This window comes from Molothrus ater, chromosome 2, assembly GCF_012460135.2.
Source record: "Molothrus ater isolate BHLD 08-10-18 breed brown headed cowbird chromosome 2, BPBGC_Mater_1.1, whole genome shotgun sequence".
NCBI classification, from domain to species: domain Eukaryota; kingdom Metazoa; phylum Chordata; class Aves; order Passeriformes; family Icteridae; genus Molothrus; species Molothrus ater.
In genome coordinates, this window is record NC_050479.2 from 73,561,424 (window position 1) to 73,582,833 (window position 21,410).

Sequence of the window (21,410 nt, forward strand, 5' to 3'; positions counted from 1 at the left end):
TTTCCAAAAGGAACAAACTGATGTGGTAGTGTCTGGAAGCATAGGACAACAAGGGCCATTGGTTTCATGTTGTGTGCTCTAGACTAACCCCATATGCTAGAAGGAGAGCTGCTATGAAGCTCTGGTGTAAGTTACAGGACTATAAGGAGAAACAGAAGATATCCACCCTTTCTAGTGGCTAAAAAGCCTGGAGGAAAATCTGTACAGGGTAAGCTGTGACATGAGTTGGAAAAATCTTCAGTCAAGAACAAAGATACGTTAGATCTGCTGACCCTGATAGCCAAGAACCTTTCACAGGGGTGGACAGAAGCTGGCTAGCTGAGCATTTAAGCGCTTTGCTGCTTCAAGGCAGATTTCTTTTGTACTGTCTTTTGTCTCTGATAAGTGAATGCACCACAGCTTGTGAAATTTGGCCAGGCACTATTAACTCTGTGATTGTTCTGGAGAAAGATTTACACCACACAGAATGACTACATTGAAGACGTACACAGAAGAACTACATTGGGATTATCCCAACCACTTCCAACTTAATGCTTCTGTTAGCATTCAGAAACACATAATCACATAAGCTATTATATGCAGGTGCTTTTATTAAGAGCTCTGGGAATCAGGGGTGTTTTCCACCAAATCTGACTCCGACCATACATTCGAGATGATTGTGTTTTTATATTCTATCGTTATATAACTTTCATGTTAATTATTAAACTTCTATTGTTCTATTGTATACATAGATTTCAGCTAAGCATAGCCCCCCTTAAATTTCCAACATAGTTTCTCATGATTCTCTTATGATTATATCATAATTATATTTAATTACTAAACAATCATCACATCTAACAATTATAACATTTATCATACTGCTTACGCAGATGCAGTGATCTGAGAAAACACAAAGCCTAACATTTTCAAAGTCTATCTTTAACATTTTCCAGGGCTCCACTATCACTTCCTCTAAAACCAGAGGAATAGGAGTTTCCATTACTCTTCTCCTCCCCAGAATAGTACAGCTTGATGCTGGAGGGGTGCTGCACAGAGAGGAAAGACGTTCAGTCAGTGCTGAGAGACAAGCCCTTGCCCACTGCTCCTCTCACTCAGCTCCCTCAGGTGCATAGCTGGTGCCATTGCTAAAACACCCCTCCTCATGCAGTGGGGTTAGACTCAGTGAGTGTTAAAGTCCATTCCAACCCAAATTATTATATGATTCTCTGATTCTCAGCCCAGCATTCCTTGCATTCGTGTCCAACCCCTCTCACACACACACGTCCATAACCTCACTGGCTTTCTGCCTGCACATTTTTTCTTCTTCCTTGCCTTCCTCCAACGTGTGTATCTGAGGTCTGCATTAACCAGTGCTCTGTACTCGCTGCCTTAGAGGAGAAAACAACCACCACAGGCTGAAACAGCACATCAATCCTCAGGCTATTCCTTCTTTCTTCCCACTATTCTTTGCAAAGCTGCAGCTGAATGGGGGGGCTGCAAAACAGGGTGAGAGGCATGGGGGCAACTCATCATGGCCTGTGCCACTGGAGAACGCTTCTGATCCCACACAGAAACAACCAAGGTATAGAGCAGTAGTGCTGTGCTCCCTGACCAGGCTCCACTGAATCCTCTGGCCTAAACTGAAAGTGGGAAAAGGATAGCATTTAATCCCAGAAGCATGTGCGACTTTGTGAAGGTGCAGACTGCTGATTAGAAGTTGCTAGATGATTAGAAATAATTCATTTTAAAAACCCAAACAACACCATAAGAATGGCCTTTTGCACAGAAAACAGTATTAGGAGATATAATAAAGGTATGAGGATACCTTAGAATGTTAGCCCTGTTTATGGCAGAAATAATCAAATTGGGGATTGGATAAAGTTCAAAACCAAGAATTTACTAACTTGAGATGTGTTTATTGCAAAAGCGAATAGTTAGGACTACTTATTTATTGCACTAGAATATATAACTTCAGGTTTTACGTGTTGGGAGAGGCAACACAAAGCTACTGCAAGTTAAATTACCTTAAACAAATTAAAAATCTTTTGTGTATTAATTTTACCTGTTGTCCATTGCCTTCAATTATTGACATTATACCTTGCTTTTAGGATTAGAAAATAGTGAAAATATGTCCTGTGTATTAGTATCATAATTATTCCAAGGTTTTTCTTAAACTGTAGAGAGTAAAAAAGGGATTCAGGGAGGGGGCAGTAGTATAGACCTCAGCAAATGTTTAACTCCTTCCCTACTGTCCCAGCCCCTTCTCTGTGTGTTCATGTACAATCTTGCAATATTTCTTCTTTAGCTAAAATGAATGAAAAGCAGAGACTGTTCTTGCTCTTTCTAGCAAGTAACTTTACAATGTTTAACAAGAGAGTCAGAAGAGAAGCATTGTAAACTAAAAGGGAAATAACACATACCTTGGTATTCTGGTTCACATTGGCTGTGAGCCAACCAAATGGAATACCCATGAGCAGAATACAGAAAGTTTCAGAAATCAGGGGGAAAAAAATCTGTGTTGTTATTGTGCATTAGTCCTTTGCTCTGATTAACTATTATAATTATATTTGAATATATAAATAAAAAATATAGATGATGTGGTCATGAAAAACCCTTACTTTGTCTGGCATGAAAATAAAGGACACGATATCTTCAAGAGTGCCCTCTTTCAAGAATAAATTGGTCATTCGTTATAGTGAATTCAAGCATACCATATAAACAGTATGACATTTATGGGATTAGGTTTCTGGCTCAAACAGGATTTGCCACTGTGTGATAGAGGACATTATATTAAAGGGATAGATTTTGAATTTTACAACAAGGTTTGTACTCATTAGAACCTTGATAGCTCCCAATTTTCTCTTGATTCCCATTGTTAAGAAGCAGACAGCATACATACTTCTAAATCCCACAAATGGACTTTCATACATGAATTTTTTTAGTCTATAATTAGAAGAGTTGTTCTTGCAGATACTAATTCCTCAATCCCTGTAGTACAAGGCCCTTTTTTCAGTAAGGCAGTTGCCTAATGAGATAACCTCTGTGAGCAGAGGCTGTTCATGTAAGTAAAGGTTTGATGGTTCAGGCCCTTGCCTATTAATGACCCTTCTTGCAAAAAAATTTATTGTCCCACCAGTGTTTAAATTTAGCACTTGATTGCATGTAGAATAATGCATGATCCCTTTTTCACCAAGATTGATGTCATCATTTGCCTGCCAGACCAAGCACTGCATGAATGCCAATAACCCTGGCAATAATCTGCTATCTCCCCATGGGATTAAGGCCATCTGTGTGGAAGTCTTCCAGGACTTCACATAGTCCCACTACAATAGGTGAAACCCAGTGATTTAAACATGGTTTGAAAACCTAGGACTGTAGATAGAATGGATTTTACCACCAAAATAAAATAATTTTTTGTTTTATATGCACTGGAAGTCAGTTAAGATCCTGCAAAGATACTAGAGGTGTCCTTCAGAGATTCTGAGCTGGAATAGCTTTTCTATGGCTGACAGTTCTGCTTCCCAGGCTACCCAGCTCAGAAGCAGATATTCTTTTTCTTTCTTTCTCCCACACCTTTTAGAAGAAGGTAGACTGGGTGATATGGACTCACAATTTTTTCAGTTTCAGGAGATGATTCTTTATGAAGCTTAAGGACAATTTTACATATTCATTTTCTATTCTTACTTTTGAAAAATATTCTTTTCTTGTTCTGGTAAAGAAACCTCCCACATGTGATGGTGAGAATTTAAAAAAAGAAAAAAAAAGGATGCATGTGATGCCGACCAAGGAAGGTTACTAGGCTTTTGCAGAATTCAACAGGGTGTTAAATGGTTCTAGGAGTAGAACATAGATCCAGACTATGAAGAAATAAGTAGACAACCTTGAGCTTGCCTGACCAAATACACAGATCTAATTATAACATCAGAATTCTAAAGCTGCACATGCATACATCTACTAATGCAAAGTGGATCTGAGTAAATTTATTGCAAAGGGAGGAAAGAAGGACAATATTTTAACTGTAACTATGTACTAAAAATTCACTAAAATTTACTTTATTCATTAGCCAATACATTTTAGAACAGCAGGGTCAGAGTAATGACCTTCCACATTTAATATTTTTGCTTTTCTTAATAGTTTACAGAGTTTTCAGGGAATTTGGAGGAGCAGACTTTATTTTTAAAGAGAGAACATGGCTAGTGGTTGGTGAAACATCAACTAACTGTAGCAGGTCATCCCATGGGCCAAAGGCAGAACAGCCCTCACAAATGTTCATGTGATCCATCTGTAAGTGTACAGAGTGTAGAACAGCAACTCTACGAAAGGGACACTGAGGATTACAGCCTGGCAGCTGCTGTCTGCAGCCAGAAGGCTGGGAGTGAAGGGACTCGAATTTGGGACTTTCAGCTCCAGGCAGCACGTCTCAGCCTGAGACAGGAGATTTTTCTTGTTCATTCCATGCACATAACAACCCTCCCTCTCCCCATAATATCCTGGCTTTGTTCCAGGGAGGAAATCTAAGAAAGCTGGGAAAGTGTAATGGATGACAAAGCCATTTACCTCTAGCTCTACTAGAAAAAAAAATCCATGCTCAGTCAACTCCAGCACACTGTGCTGTTCATCAGCAACACACATAGTTCAAATTTTGCCCAGGGCCTTATATATATATATATATATATATATATATATATATATATGTATATCTGTAAATTTTTCTTTTTTGGTCAACTACTGTGTGATGAAGGAAGTTAGCAGCACTCATTATTATTCTGCTCTGCTGTTATCATCTCCTGGGCCCTGAACATCCAAGGGATCTTGGTTTTATCCCCCCTTCCCCACTTTTCCACTATTGCAATAGTAAAAGAAATCTTGATACCAGCTGCTGGAAATGCATTTTTCTTGCATTGTTGCACAGCTGAAAGTCTTTGGAACAAGTCTTTTAGCCTTGTTCTTTCAATTTTTCTGTCACCTTGCTTGTAGCCAGGATTTTAACCACTTCTCTAACAGAATTTTGAATTAAGTTTAGAAATTTTATTTAAAAATAAAATTAATTTTTACTAGCTTTGTAGCTCTTCAGCTTTTTTCTTCTGAGGCTGTAGTTTGAGGTGGGGAGTGACAATATTAATTTTTTAATTAGAGTATCATCCCAAAACTTCATAAGCACAAAATTTCTTCATGCCCATACCTTCTAAACCAGGACCAGAAATGTGAAGGTCCTATTCTATGAGGTGCTGTGCCCTGTAGTCAGATCCAGCCCAGGATACAAGCACCTGCTCATGGGAAGGGTAAAATGAAGTACGTCATTGTTGACTGCCTGTTGGATTGGATGGAGCACCTTGCAGTAGCAGCCCCTCACAGGTGCTTCTTTCCCTCCTTCCCAAAAACTCATGTGGCAAACAGAGCTGCCCAAGCTGCAAATGCCTCTCCCATTGCAAGAACCCTCCATCCTCTGAGCTGCATGACCACCTTGTGAAACAGAAAAGGCTCTGACACAGTGATGAGCTCAAGGTTTTCTCTCCATTGTTCCTAGCATTTAGCTGCTATCATGCACAATGTGCTTGTGAATAATCCTTTTGTACAAAAATAGCATTGTTTCAGAAGTGCTTATTTTACCAGTGGTAATCAGCAAGAAAGCAGTTGTTTACTGAGATTTCATTTTAAACTTGCTTCCTTCACCACTGTGTTTATTAGACTCTGCTGGAGAACCATGTAATCTTTTATTACTGGGCTCTTCGGTTTTCTCTCTGTATCTTTCTGCTAAGTTTTATTATACTCTTTGCCATGTCAAGTCTGAAATTAGACTGAAAACACATTGGGAAAGCAACTGATTTTAATCAAGAGGTGCTCTGAGAGAACATAAAACTCTCTCCAAAATAAAATAAAACCAACTGGAGCATCTGGAAATAAGGAGAAAATATCAATGCAATAAACACTCAACAAAGTTGGCCAGTTTTTTTAAAGCTCTACAGGAACATGTTTGGATGTAGTAATGTCCTTGCATGATAGCAGGAGGCTGATTAGCTGTTTTGTACTCTAAGAAAGTATTGATACCATAACTTTTCTTTGTGTGCTTAGGTAAGACTACGCCAAGGAATCCTGTTTCCTACTTCTTCTGACCTTCACACTTCAGCAGTTAAAATTAGGTCTCTAAATAATTGCTATAATACAAATATTTTTCCTTGCCTTGAGGAGCCCAGGACCACAGCCTAGCTAATCTACTTCTCACCACCTTTGTGGGTCACGCTGGAGAAACATCAGTGTAAAAAGGAAAAGCTTGGAAAGCAAAGGGAAAACTGAGTTGACAGATCAGGGAAGGCTGAATTTACAGGGTGGGGGAAATCTGGCAAAAATTAACGTTTTTATAGTAGAATGCATTTTGTAGAACTAAGAAGTGCAGGTGGAACATAGGAGGTACAGCATAGAAGTGACAATCATAAATAGCTATTATTTGAGGAGCAACATATAACAGTTTGAAGAGAGATTTCAAGAAACTGAAATTGCATAACTGAAAATGATACAACATAAAAATATCATTTGTCATTTCAGTCACAGGCCTATGCAGACATAGTGCTATATGTGGTTTCAGCTGCTCTAGTTAGAGAAATATGTAATAATTCTTATAAGAATACGCATTTAAAAATTCCATAAACTGTGATAGCATGAAAAAACAGAGAAATGTTAGAGTACTTCTCAGGTAGGCAGGTATCATCTGCCACTTTCAACCCTATGTCTGTCATTTTTATGCCACAAGTTTGAGGAAAAGAAGGACATTTGGCCACAAAGTGTGTGTTAAAGTAGGGAATAAACTCTCAGGAACAAGCATTAGGAGAATGGGATGTCCTCCTAATAAGGGGAACTGTAGAGACACAGCTGAGATGGGATAAAAAGCTGTATTATGCGAAGTCTTTTGGAAAATAATAAGAGGGGAAAGAAGGAAGGGAAGGTTCGGGAAGGGAAGGGAAGGGAAGGGAAGGGAAGGGAAGGGAAGGGAAGGGAAGGGAAGGGAAGGGAAGGGAAGGGATAGGCTGTAACTTGTCTAATAAAGTGATTGGGAGACATGGAGATCTGGTTTATGAGCAAATGAATAGGTCATTAAAGAAGAATGAATTAAAGATCAGAGTGTAAAGTGCCAGCATGGCGCAGAACAAATGCAGGGAATTGTAACCTTGTTACTACAGAAAACTATGAAACAAATTGCACAACTAGCTTCTCTTCTCCATAATTGTTAGGTATATAAAGACTGTGTACATGACTGCTGCATCCACAAAATACAGCATTCAAATCACCTTGAATGAGATCCTGTTTGTTGAAACCAAGAAGCATTTTTTGTTCTATAATTGGGGCAAGTAGAAGGGAGCAAAGAGGGCTTCGTACTTTTATTTGAGGGATCTATTCCCTTTAAGGCAGTATGTATTTCTATGATAATTCACCAAAACCAAGTTTTGCACCTGTAGGCAAGCAGACCACTGATAGAGGACAAGACTTTTACAGTGTAGTTAAAGGAATGACAAAGATATCCCGTTATTTAAAAGAAGAAGGTGGATGAAAAGGAGAAGAATAATGAACAAGGAAGAAAAAAAGCAATCCACTATTTCTAAACAATCATGTTGTAATATTGAGTGTCTTACACTTCTCTTATGGGAGGACCATGCTTTCACTTCTCGGGGCATCTTCAGTTTCTCACAGGACTGCACCTTGTGGTCTTCTGAGTAACCACTCATGAAAATATTTATTTTTTTATTCTCTTTCTTATGACATTTGATGAGGGAGAAACAAAGGAGTGGGGTGCTGTCAGTGGGATGTTTTGAAGCTAGGCTATTGTTTGAGCCAATGCAATGATTAGATTGCCTTTCCAGATTAAAACAGTCCTGGAAAAGGAGAAAATAAGGTTAACTGTCTAGTTTGAACTGAACGCATTTGTGTATTTTATACTAACTAAAATGTTCTGACTTAAAAAAAAAAAGAGACAAGTGGCTTTAACTTAATTTAGTAATTGCATATGGTATTTTCACATTAAAAGAAAAGACTAATTAATAACAACTGTTGTTTAAAACCCAGCTACTTTACAAAAGTACATTTCTCCATAGATTTCCATCATGGTTTTTACTATAACTAGATTAGGACACAACATCAATACCTAAATACTTCATTGCTCATAGACTAATCTTCATTTGAGCTGTTCCAGCCTATTATTCAAATTGTATAATATTAAAACATATTGATAGGTATTTAATTGGAAGATGACAGCATCTCTTCTTAGCTACTTAAACCAAGACCAACAGCTGAAAAATATCAGCATGAAAGCCATACAAACAAAAATCTTTGCTGAGACCTTACACTGAACAAAATCACTTCAACCCACAAATAACAATCATGTTAGTGAGTAATTAAAGCAAGGGACAAAGTCAGGACTACAATATTCTATTCCCAATTCAGCTACTGACTCATAGTGTGATTTTACTCATTTACCACCTATAAAATGGAAGATGAGATAATGATAATGACAGGGATAATAATGCCTACATAAAAGAAGTGCTAGGAGTCTTAATGTTTGAAAAGAGTTTTGAGATAGGGCTGCTATATAAACAGAGATTATAATTAACAAGGGACTGCAAGCTTGCACAATTGGTACGTTCTTTGGGCTTTCAGAAGCAAAGATAGGTGAACTCTGTATATCTCAGTCCACTATTGTAAGAGCTTATTTGGGAAATTATGTTTCACAGCTGCCATTACACTGTATTGGAGCCAAGCTTTTAAGAGGTCCTAACTATTTGCCAGTCATTAACACAAGAAACTTTAAAGGCAGTTCAAAATAATCTCATCACTGTGACTACTGGCTCCAGCTTGTCTTATTGTATTCTCTTCTTAGTAGAGATGTGTTACAATGCATTTGTATGAAAGACAGGAGAACATGAGCACATGAACCTGGAGAAGAGGTTCAGTGCCTTAGTGAATGCTGAGCGCCTGAGGCATAGGTGAGCTTGGAGATTTTCTTATACTATAAATCCATGCCACCAAAGTCTCTGAAAATGGTCAAACACAACCCCAACAATCATTTTCTTGATCAGTTCAGACATCTGCTCTGAGCACAATGATATTCTTCTGTTGTTGAAAGCCTTTGAAAATAATGGGTTGCATTAGAACAGAAACCTAGTAAAAATATGAAAAAGAAACTTTGGAAAGGTGAAGTCTCCCTTGCTGAAAGGCAAGTCAAACAATAGCTTTGGAAGGATAATATACTCAACAAAAGTTATAATAATAATGAGAAGCAGATGTATAGATTATAGAACTTTGTAGAGCACAGCACAGTATCACTCTGTAAAACAAGTCAAAGGCATCTGCAAAGGTACATTGGCCTCTTTTTCTTATATAATCAATTAGATGTTTTTAACAAACTAAATCAGCTAAGAAAAAGAACAGTCTAAGTAATCTTTGTGTGCAAAAAAATTATTAGTGCAGAGGAGCAGCAAAAACGTCTTTTAATAGCTTGTTTTGTAGGAAAAAAATTGTACAGGACTAGATTTGTGTAAGACTGGCAGACTGCAGGAACATGAAGAGATAATAAAGGAGTATTGTAGGTATACATTTTCTGAAAGATGCATAACATTACCAATCCATTTCTATTTCACCCCAAAACATGGAAAGTCTCAGACCTTCATGAAATTAAAAATCTTCTAAGCAAAGGCTATAAGAAAATGGTTTGATTCTTCTCAGCTAGTAATGTTTTATTATCAATAATTAGGTTGCAATGTTAGAAGTCCCCATCGAGTCAATGTCATGATACTCAGGCATTAAAGAGGGATCATACTTTACAAGACCACAATTTGATTAAAGGTAACAACAAGGTAAAGTGATTTAGCTAAGGCCACAGAAAGAGTCAGTGGCAGAAGAAGAGCAGCCCCTAGACTGCAACACTTGCAATGTACATATGGAGCATAAAGACAATGCTTCCAGCATAAATTGGTAGGCCACTGCAAACCTGAAGAACTTAAAAAGCTGTAAATATTTTTCATCCAATCTAGCTGCCCTGCCATGTTAGCTTTCATTGCCCCACTTATCTCTGTTTGGCCGGGTCTCTGGAGCTGCATCCTCCTTATTTCATATCTCCATTTTGTTATTTACCATTTTGGAGTTGAATAACAGTTAGCTGGTGACAGGAATAACCACAGGGAAAACCCAAGAAAGTTATGGGGAAGAAAGAACAGGATGGGCACAAAGCATGTCACTTAGTGTTTCAAGATTTCTTACTGCTGAAAGAGTTCATTTTATGACAAAAAGTCCAAAAAATGCTCACATTTCTGTGGAAGCAGAAAAACATAGAATGCTGCAGTTTTCCTCTTAAAAAAGATTGAATAAATGATCATGTGTCACTGAGTATGAAAGATTGGGAGGAAATTCATGAAGATTCTCTTCTGTAGCTGCCTTTTAGTCTTTTCTGAACATCTATCTGAAACGCTCAGCACCATTCTCAGCAATAGCCTAGATACTGCTTGTGTGAGGGTTGTTTTTCTGTCCTTAATTGAGCAGAAGTATGGTGCATCTCTGATTTGTTAGTCACATTACTGGGGAGCAGGATCTTGGGAGAGATTTCTGAGGACAACAAGTGGGATAAACCCAGACAAAACTGACACAAAACATGAAATGTAAAACACAAAACTTCTGTGGATGGACAAGAGCCATTTGTGCTGTTGTACTAAACACAATGTTAGCCAGGATTTTTGCCCATGGAACACTGAGAGGACCTCAAATCCACATTGATAAGAGCTACAATTCCCTTATTTACAATGAGGGTTCACATCATTTGCCCCTCAGAACCCCTTTGAACACTTTTGAAACACTTTTGTTTCTCTACATTAAAATAACTTTGATGGCCATTGCTTGCAATAAGAAGGAAATTGTTTCTTCTCTTTCAGAGACGTTCCAAAACCACAAAGAAGAGCTGCAATGAAGGCTTTAGAGACTGTGGTTAGGCTGTGTCCAATGCTTGTTTCATGCTGTATTGATCCTGGCACTGCTCTTCTCAGCTTAGAAAATGGTAGATTTCCTATTTTTCAGCCTCATTTTGCCATGACCCTCCTGAGGAAAGCCTTAGTAGGAGGCACAGAAGTGTGTGTCAATGGAGAGTGTTCATTTGTGAGGGTCGCTGGGCAGCATACAAATGAACAATATTTTATGATATTTTATCTATTTTACTTTAAATATTTATAACATTTTAATTAAAAAAATCAATATTTTATTTTTAAAAGCCTTACAGAAGATTCACTGCCTCTTCTTTCTATCCAGACCAGTGCTCTCCTTTGCCTTACCACAGCTCAGTCATTAATACCTGTCTTGCTTTAAGCTTCATTCACTTTCTCTATATTTGTTTTCTTCAAGATTCATTCACATTCTTCCTAGCATCCTCAGCAGGCAGCTGGCCTGGTTCCATCCTCTTTTTCAGTGTCAGTATCCCCAGGAGTTTCCATGCCCTCTGTGATCCCAAGTCCCTGTAATGTGGATGGGCGAGGTTTGTAGGCTGGATGTGTCATGTGTCCATCACTGGATCTCACACACACTTCAGTGGTAAAGTGGTAAATTTTGTATCTGAAGCCTAGGACACACTTCTTCAGATTTGTAGAGGAATAAAATCTGTGGTTTCAAGACAGTGGAGTCAGGAGGTGGGGAACACGATTCATGTAAGTGGCATATATGCACTCAAGAGAATTTCTACAGCTGAACAATGCATATATGGTATTTTATATATGGTTTGGTGTAGGTGAAAAATGTCCTAAAGTTCAAGAAGAAGCACTGAAAGCATTAACTACACAATTTCAGGTTCCCATGGTGGCTGGCTGAAATACATTCTTGGCTTCTTGTCGGGTATCAATGCCAGCTGCTTGGGGGGCTGCTGAGCCTCCAGTGCTGCTCTTGCACTTTTAATTACCATTGCCACCATGGAAAAACTGTTTGGCATACTACTGCATAAGTGACTAAGGACTCAAGAGTGTTCACACATTTATTCTTCAAATTTAGCAACTTTCTTTATTGTGTGAAAACTAAAGCATTTCTCCTCTTTTTAGCTCTTTGCAAATGTGTCCTGGGGATCTATTCTGGCCTGGGCTTTCTTCCCTCAGTGACCCTCTCTGGCTTCTGAGTCATTGCCCTGCAACAATATCAAGATTTCAAATGAGCAAATGAGCACAGTTCTCGCCACCATATTCTGGTTTCTCCATCTTTGGTTTGCACTGCCTGTTCATCTCTCATATCCTACACATAAGGCAGATTTCTCAGCATCCTCAACTTACTTCCTTTATGGATGGCATTTCTCAGGTTGTCAGTTCCACATCGTCTCCAAATCTGCACATCTTGTTCTACATTTCCTTCTGTAGGATAACCGCTACCTCCTATATATAGCAGAAACAGAACAGCTCAACATATTGCCACTCGTCACTCTTATCCCACTGTCTCTCTCTACCCCTCTGTCCCATTTGCCATCTCTGGTTTCTGTTAGCAAACCAACTGAGCATTTCATCACCACCAGTGTTCCTTTGTTAACCTTACAGATTACTCTCTCAGTGGGCACTGAAAGCTATCCAGAAGTCCTTGTGAAGGATGCCCACACATTCACCCTGTTTCATTCCCATTTTCTTCACTTGGGCAAGATGAGCCAACATGGCCAAGTTTGAACTTCTTTTTTTCTGCCTGTGCTGAAATTCTCTAACTAAACTATGCCTGTCCAAGTGTTCAATATTTGCCCTCACCAGCTTTGCAGAGTCTTAGAACAAAAAAGCCAGAAAAAGGTTGTGTAGTTACCATTTCTTTTGATTTTTTTTTTATTTTAGAGGCCAAAGTAGATATCTGTTCTCTAAGTGCAATAGGCTCAATCTTCAGCTGGCATCAGATCAATAGAGCTACACAGTTTTTAGCCCAGCAGGAGTTCTCTGTGTCTTCATCTTCTAGTATACCTATCACTGCATAATCTGAGATCTGTGAGCAGTTCATGTCACTTTAACAGGTACCACTTGTTACTGAGCACACACATGCTCACGGCTGAGCTGAAATCCAACAGGCACCAGCTTCAGTTCTGTGAAGGTGGTTTAAGTTAACACATTTTTCTCTTACAGCCAGGAAGGGCTAAGAGCATGCACCCACACACATAGAAAGCCTCAGCATATGAATGGTTATTTATTAAGTGGCAGGACCCAATCACTTTCAGTTAGTGCTTATAATTTAGAAACAACTATTCTGTCTCTTCTATTTCCATTGGGAAGTTTAAGGTCTGTACCAAAGTGCCCTCTTGGAGGTTTCTTTGACTCTGGCTGTGTTTCTAATCCTTCAGACTTCTACTACCCCAGGCTTCTTGAAGCACACATAGCAGACAACATAAATCTTCTGTTCTGCTTTGTTTTAAATATGCTGCTCTCATAGTGCTTTCTCAGTAAAACTTTCTACTTTTGGGTGCTGGAAGATACAAATGAACACCTCTCTCTGAAGTGTCAATGTCTATGCTTGACTGTGTTGCCGAGATGACAGGAACAGGACAGGTTTTTTTCCTTTTCTGTCAGAGATTCCACAGGCAATTGTCTATAGTGGAACTGCAGAACACACCCACTGTGTGTCCATAAACACATCTACTCTAGATTATGTGGTTTTGCTTCTTGTAGGTGAGCACTTACTCTGTCCCAGTAAGAGAGAACAGGACAGCACAGGAGCCCTCCTTCTCTGCACCTGCTCCCCCAGCAAGTCTGGAGGAAACTGCTTGGGAAACATTTTGAGTGAACACATTTTGGATGCCCAGAGAATGTACTGGAAACAGGATCCTCTCCATAACGGAGAGGCAAATCAGACCATACCCCACGGCAGATTGAGGCAGGGGAAAACTTTTTTGGCCATTCAAAGTCTGACCTTGCTGGAGACAAAGTTGGTTTGATGCCTCTCAGTGTGAGACCTGTCCACTCAGAGCAGAGCCTGAGCACCACCTCCAGATAGAGCAGAGGGACGAATGGTTGAACAAGCACCAGCTCTGCTCAGATCTGCATTTCCAGCAAGCTTAAGCTATGGAGCACTTCCTGTGCACATTGCTACAGGATTTTCACCTTCCTTGCTCTGCTAGTAATGTTAACTCACCTGGCTAACTCTTGTCGATGTTCTGATAGTAATTTTACCAGAAACCTTTCGTCCTTGTTCTAGTCATCAGCTAGGAAAAAAAATCTCTATTAGATTCCGAGGTTTGATGGGATTTATTAGGAAATACAATCATGTCAGGACACCATGCTACCTTTCTTTCCCTAAAGAATTTTGGGATCTTCCCCTACACATGTACACATGTGATCTCAGTTATCCACATTTAAATCAACTTCTGGAGGCTCTGTATTAACTCATAGTCCTCTAGCTGTTTTCTTAATTGTCTGAATCAGTGTCCATATTTGTGGAGCCTGAAATATTTTTACCACTTTTGTTTTTACTTCTGAATATAATTTGGAAGTTATTTCCAAATGTTTCTTTTATAAGCTGTTCTTATACCCTCATCTTAAAACATAGCCTGTTTTATGCATTCTTGTTTATAACCTCTTTGGAAGCTGAAACTTCAATATATTTGCTGTATGTATTTCTTTCTGATGGTAAAAAACATATTGTTTTATGATGCTAGGATTACTGACATCTGTTGGACTCTAAGCAACTTAGCAAGATCAAAGGAAGAATCAGATTCTTATTTGCACAACAAGTATAGCCAGGGCTGTAGCAGTTAATGCTAACAACATTAGCAGTATCTTAAATGTCATATCTTAAAACAATCTAGCTTTCCGAGATTAGAATGATATCAAAAGTGTGGGACATATAATCTGCCCACTGATAGCACTGATGTCTGAATCACATCTTCCCAGCTTTTGTGAGGATCCATCTAGTTTCTTCTCTGGAGAAAACAATACATGCAAAAACACAGAAGCAGGGTGAGCAACTTCTGCTCTGGTTGCATTTGGCCCTCTACTCTGCAGCACAATCCACTTAGCTGCAAGTGGACAAATAGGGGCCAGAAAAAACTCCCCAGCAGACTTTCAGACTGAGGCAGGATCTGGGTATGACTCTGTATTTCACCTGTAAGATTATTTTGCAAGGGTGTTTGTGGTTAATATGCACTACGGTAGCAAAGAGAGTTTATTTCTGATTTGGAAGGAGCCCTTAGAACTGCCAATTGATAATGCAAAGGAAATGTTATAGCCAGTTAGTTAACTTCCTCCAACCTTCGTTTCAACGCAGGGGAACATATCTGTGTTTGATCAGCCAAAAATTACACACCCTGAGCTCAGATTTTGCTTTGATCTTCCTTTGATCATACACTTCCCAGGAAAAGGGAACTTGCTTGCATTTAGGGTTTGACTGCAGAACAAGGAAGCAGACACAATGAACAGGAGGCAGACAACACATTGTATTGATTCCAATTAGTAAGGAGTTCAGTTCAGATAAATATAAATATGTATGTATAAATGTGTGTATGTATACATGTGTATACATATACACACACATATAAGTGGAAATAACATAAATCATTTGAAATACCATGGACACAAAAAAGGGACATTTTCTAATATTTTTGAAATCCAGTGTTCTGTGCTTTGGTTTACAGTCAGTGGTATATTTAGAGAATATTTTTGCAGTGTTATCGGAGTTAGATCCCAGTATTGCCAGATGGGACATGCCTGGGCTTGTCTGACCCTTGCTGCTTGACCAAGGGCAGCAGCTATGGTGGTCTCACCTCAGAGACACCTTTGGCTGGCTGGATGTTGCAGCTGGGCACTTGGGACAAGTCCAGGGCACGCAGGAGCTCAGGTTTACCTCTGGTGGAAAGGCTTTAGGTGAAGTGAAGGAAAAAGGAGACGGGTCCTGCTGGAGGGTTTCAGTCCAGAGCTTTATTCCTGGCACACAGGCCTCTGAACGCAGCAACAGCTCCAACAGAACAAAAAACCACATGGTTGCTGTGTCTTTTAACTCCGGGGAGAGGGGAAGGGAAGGGGTAGGGGTCCCACCAACCAGGTAAGGGAGGGGAAGTCTCAGGGGACAAATGACACCTGGATAGCCCAATGTGCCCAGGGCTGAGATGCATCTTTTGAACTCTGCCAATCAGACCATGCCCTTGCTGGAATGTTAAGATTGATGGACAGCACTTAGCAGGGGCAAGGGAGGGGAAGGGAGGGGTTATTGGTACACCTGGGTAAAGAACCAGGATACTGAGAAAAGGTAATAGAAAAGGTAATACATCACACTGCAACACAGTGGTTTCTTTCCTTAGTTGTATACCTCATCTTTCCCACATGAGGGTACAGCTGAGCAACATGTAAATTCACTTGTGGATGATCAAACATTATAATGTGAAGTAAAGCCATCCCCTTCTCCATCCTAGATGAAGCCACTGTTAAATGTGGCTTCTCAGCCTGAAGTTGTCAGTGAGCTCAGTGGTGGCCAACTGCATTTTTTGCAGTTATAGTTCTTATTTTATGGAGCACTAGAAAGAAAAAATAATTTAGGAATACAACAGTGTCTTCCTGATTGGATGGTGAGGTAAATGAGAAGCCATGCTTCAGAGAACATCTGCCATGTCTAGAACCCAAACAAAAACACAACATATTCACAGGCACAGAACCTCAGCAAGGCCCTTGTCCTTTCCCAGCTGCAGCTTGCACAGCTGTGGACACCAGTGCAAAGCTCTGCTCAGCACTGTGGAGCAAGAGCAGCAACATAATAGATGTCTAAGTTACTTATGCTGCAGGTCCGTAAATTAGATAAAAACCTAGTTTTTAAAAGTAAACCTTGATTTTTCAGGTGAATGCATAGATGAGTCCATAACACCTCAAACTAGGATTCTAGGACATGTAGCTCTGGATGAACTTGCTCTCCAGGCAATATTTATTTCTCCTAGGAGAGAAAAAGGTGTACTTCGTCATGCACTAAAGTTCAAACCAGTCGAGGGAGTCAACTGTGCCCCTTAGATAACTCACTACCCTACCTCAGATAATTCACCTCCCTACCTCAAGGCAACCTAACTTTACTTTCTTAAATGTCTGGCTAATATCTTACACCAGAAAGAGAGAAATCAGATTGTGTTTGCTGATGTTTGGTAGTGGCCAAATGCACAGGAAAGCAGAGGAACGGAATGAGATGTGAGTATTGCTCTAGTGGAAATAAAACACCAAGTACTTTCAGAAACGAAATGTACCTTTCAAACTTATACATAGCTGTAGAATTACTCAGGAAGAAATTATGGGGCAGATCTAGCAGTGTTTAAACCATGTATACCCTGATCATCTTCTGATGATCAGGGTATACATGGCACATAGGCATAAAACAGTCACACTCTGGTAGCACATCCTTTGGGGACCTTTAATACTTCCTGACAAAAATCTATTGGCCATGAGAAACTGAAACAAACAAACAAAAAAAACCTAAGAAAACAAACATATGATACTACTCATTCTTCCTGGGTTCTCTTAAAGCTACTGTAACATTCCTGACAAATTATCTTGCAAAATCTTGAGATTTAGAAGCAGCAGTGATGGCCACATTCCACCACATCTCCTGCACCATCAAGTGGTTAGAATCACACACCACAGGTGTGTGGAGGTGCTAAGAGGAGAAGGAGACAGCTATGCCTTTATCTATCCTCCCTCTGCCAATGCTAAACAGAAAAGCAAATGTGGCACTGTCTCAGCATTCATAAAAGAATGAAGAAATTCTTACTAATTACAGTGATCTACATTTAGCTTCTAGCACTGGAAAAAGACAAAAAAACAATAGAAAAGGTCTTCTTAAGAAATAGTCACTTCATTTGCAGAGAATAATGCAATGATGAGCAATAAGAGGCAGGATTTATAAAGAATAGATCTTGCCTGACAAAGACAATCCATTTTTAAGGAATTACCAAATCAACGGATGAGTGGAAGACAATAAATGTAATACTCCTGGATTTAAGCCATTTTTTAAACAATTGGTCTGATCATCCTCTGCCTCAAAGCTAGGTAGCTACACTGACATAAAGCTGGAGAGCATGAGAATGGAAGATTGCCTCCAATGCTTCCCAAAATCATTCTTAAAAAGCTTGACTGAATTTGCTTGTGAAAAAAAATCTCATTTGGTCTGAAGTCTGGAATGAAGGACCAAAACAAGGCTAACAGACAAAGAAAATAACACCAGTTTATAGGGAGGACAGGTAAATATTTAAGGATCAGTGTTTGGTTTTGCCTGATGTAATACTTCCAGTAATCACAGAATTACAGAACAATCTGAGTTGGAATGAGCTAAAAGAGGCATAAACAACATATTATAATATTCATAGGTGTTATGCTAAATTGAGAAAAGACAAGAAAACCAGAGAGGCCAACAACATGGGGCAGAGGGATTAATTTGTAACACAGGCCAAAATTAACAGAACAAGAATCACCTTGGAAAAATACCATAAAGGACAGGCACTAGAGAATGGAAAATTAGCTTGGAAGATGATTTCTATTAGAGGCAGGTTCTTTGATGACAGAAACGTCATAAGGGCTAAGAGGATAAATCCCAGCAAGTTACTTTCAAGTGTCAGAGAAATACAGTAGTAGGAAAGGTCAGTGTAGCTTTGAGTGTGTATGCAAAGATGCAGCAGCTGAGAGAAGCAAGAGTCATTCTCTGCAAGACTGAGGTGAAATGTGTGGGGAATATTGCTTCATTTCTAGGGAGATTTGCACAGACTACAGGGCTGTTTAAAGAACCACAGCACAAATAAGAGCTTTGAGAGGAGCTGGTGCCCGAGGAGTGATTAAATTAGAAATGCATAGATTGAGCAGTGACCAAGTATGTGACATTAACATTGAAAAGGTGCAATTAGCAAGCAAGAAAATAATAGAAATAGAGGCAGCAATAGGAACAAAAAGTCAGAAAGAACAGGTTTACAAGAGAGACCCAGAGGATTTTTCTCTCTTTACTGATTTTACGATAGGTATAACTGACTTAACAGCTACACAGCCTGGGCTTGGCTAGAGATCCGTGCCAGACTCAATGTGCTGAGTCTTCTTATTTCCCTCACTCTTTTGCTTGTACCTTGGGCTCAGTTCTCAGTGTCCTGAGAGCCTCTTGCTCTGATTGCCCTGGCCTTGTTCCCAATCAGGTCTCTCTTGGCATTGAGCCAGATGTGCATATCCTTTGTTTGAGATACTATCCTATAACATGGAGGTCAGACCTCACTCCCATCAGGACAGGACATATTTCCACAGGACCTGGTTCCTTCCTACCAACATAGAATGGTTTCTGCATTGGTATTATTTCGAGATCTCAAGAGATCTATCTGGATATTTCTCATGTAGTCCTAATTGAGATTCTCTCCAAGCCTATTCCCGGCACAAAAGAAGATGCAGAATTTGCAGGTAAAATTGTGTTCCTAATGAAATAAGAAATGAGAGTTTGGAGTGAAAAGAAAAGGGTGAAAAAGCAAAATTATATTAAAATCTCTCAGAGAATATGTTGGAGTAAAAGAGAAATTGTCCATAAGGAGACCACCTATGGAGTGTTAGGCACAAGTCACTAAACATAAAGGCTGACACACTAGAGAAGATGACCAAAGCATCTAGATGGAGCCAAGGTTAAAGCAGACATTGAGAATTTTCCAAAGGGTTAGGTCTATCATTGGTAGGTCAAGAAAAGAAAGATGAAGAAAATGCTTTCTGTTCATCCTAAAACACCCAAACATTGTCTTATCTTACTCCCTCTGTCTCAAGACACAGCCTTTATGGTCACAGTACACATGAAAGGTCAAAGATTTCTGCTGCAAAACCACAAGAAGCTTCTCTTAAACATTTTTTCACTGGAAATAGCTCCTTGCATCCACAATCCTCCTTTTATAGAATGAATTTTAATAGGTATCTTTTTTCTTTTGTTCCTCCTGACTGCAGTTTTATTGTGGCTTTGCCTCTGTTTTCATTTTCATGCTCTTTCCCTTCTACTGCATTATGAATTCTCATTTTACTTGCTGAAAGTTAGAGCTACTGTACATATATTTAGAAGACATGGGGGTGTATGTGGATACAGATATTAATAGATACATAAGCATTACATAGCTCTCATTACTGTTCCAATATTATCAATTTTATTCACCATATGTCATGCTATGCAGTTCTCACCTTCACTAACTTTGTATGGCTGTTTGCACATGGTCCATTAAAAACACATACAAATATCTAGTATTTCAGTATTCAGGATACCTTGTGGCTCATAAGTTTCTTGGCTCAAATGCGATACAAAGAACCTGGTAATAAAAGAATATCAGACTAATGTGACTGACATTTGCCCTGAAGAGGGAATTTTATGATAACTAAAGCAGCATCAGCATAAAGCTTTTATCACATTTAAACAATGGGCAAAGACATCAGCATAGACAATCAGAAAACAGCTTACATCCTGTTCATCAAAGAGAATTCATGTTCATTTTCATTCCACAGCATTTGTCCTCATTTTTACATCATAAGGCCAAGGAAAAAACCAGTCTAGTGCCAACCAGTACTTTATAAATCACAGCATTTGAATATTTTGTTCTATATGAATGGCTGATGTACCTAAAACTAGCACATCTTTTTGTATTTTATAACTTCATTTTGCATGAAGACACTGGACAGAACACAGCATACTGCCATAATAGGCAGGAACTGATGTTTTAAGAATTCAGCTCTGCAGGTAACAAGAAGTTAAAAAGCAGGAATAAATTCCCTTTTGATATAATTCAAAATCTCACAGCCAGATACTGTGTTTCATTTTGATCTCTATACACTGCACTTTCAGCTCCATTTTCTAAGGCATTATAATCATTCAGCCATTAATATTTCTCATCCCTTTCTAAACCTCACACCAGACAGAATCAGCCCCTGGGGAACATCTCCAGAAAAGGAGATGCTGTGTCAGCACAGAGCAAAGAGGTTTCCCCGGAGCACCATGCATGGTCCTAAAAGGAGGGAGGAACCAGCAGTTCTTAACCCACATCTTCCAGCAGCTGCATCCACGTACCTTGCTCTGCAGGATACAATCACAGCCATGTATCACCCCCATTAGGATCCAGACTGCATCTCTCTGATTGTCATGGAGACTGTTTCAAAGTCTTGCCGTGCTCCAGCAGCAGCAGCAGCAGCAGAGGACAATAGCACTTGATCTTAAATGGCTGAAAAGAAAGCAACAAAGCACAGTGTAAAAGGAAGGACCTGTGGCTGAAATAGATATAAGTACAGTAAGACACTCTTCCCACTGCTGCAGAAGGCTAGAGGTGTAGGTTAGGGCAACCTTCCAGAGGTGTATAGCTGTACCTTCAAGATAAGCAGAGGAAGAGTGTTCTCAAGGATAGCACATTTCTCCTCCTTCTTTCTCCCCCTCAAGCTAAGTTGCTGGGGTGTTTTAGATTAAATGTGTTAATTAGGAAACTATTTAGTTTATGAGGTCTTCTG

The 21,410-nt window shown here is 39.4% G+C and overlaps 1 protein-coding gene across 1 annotated transcript in view; it reads right to left on the minus strand.

Moving 5' to 3' along the window:
• C2H11orf87 (chromosome 2 C11orf87 homolog) overlaps nucleotides 1-21,037 on the minus strand; it is a 28,098-nt gene extending 7,061 nt beyond the window's left edge. Inside the window, exon 1 of the mRNA XM_054518575.1 lies at nucleotides 20,980-21,037. The gene's annotated coding sequence lies outside the window, so the exon portion shown is untranslated. The remainder of the gene's footprint in view (nucleotides 1-20,979) is intronic.
• Between the last annotated feature and the right edge of the window lie 373 nt (nucleotides 21,038-21,410).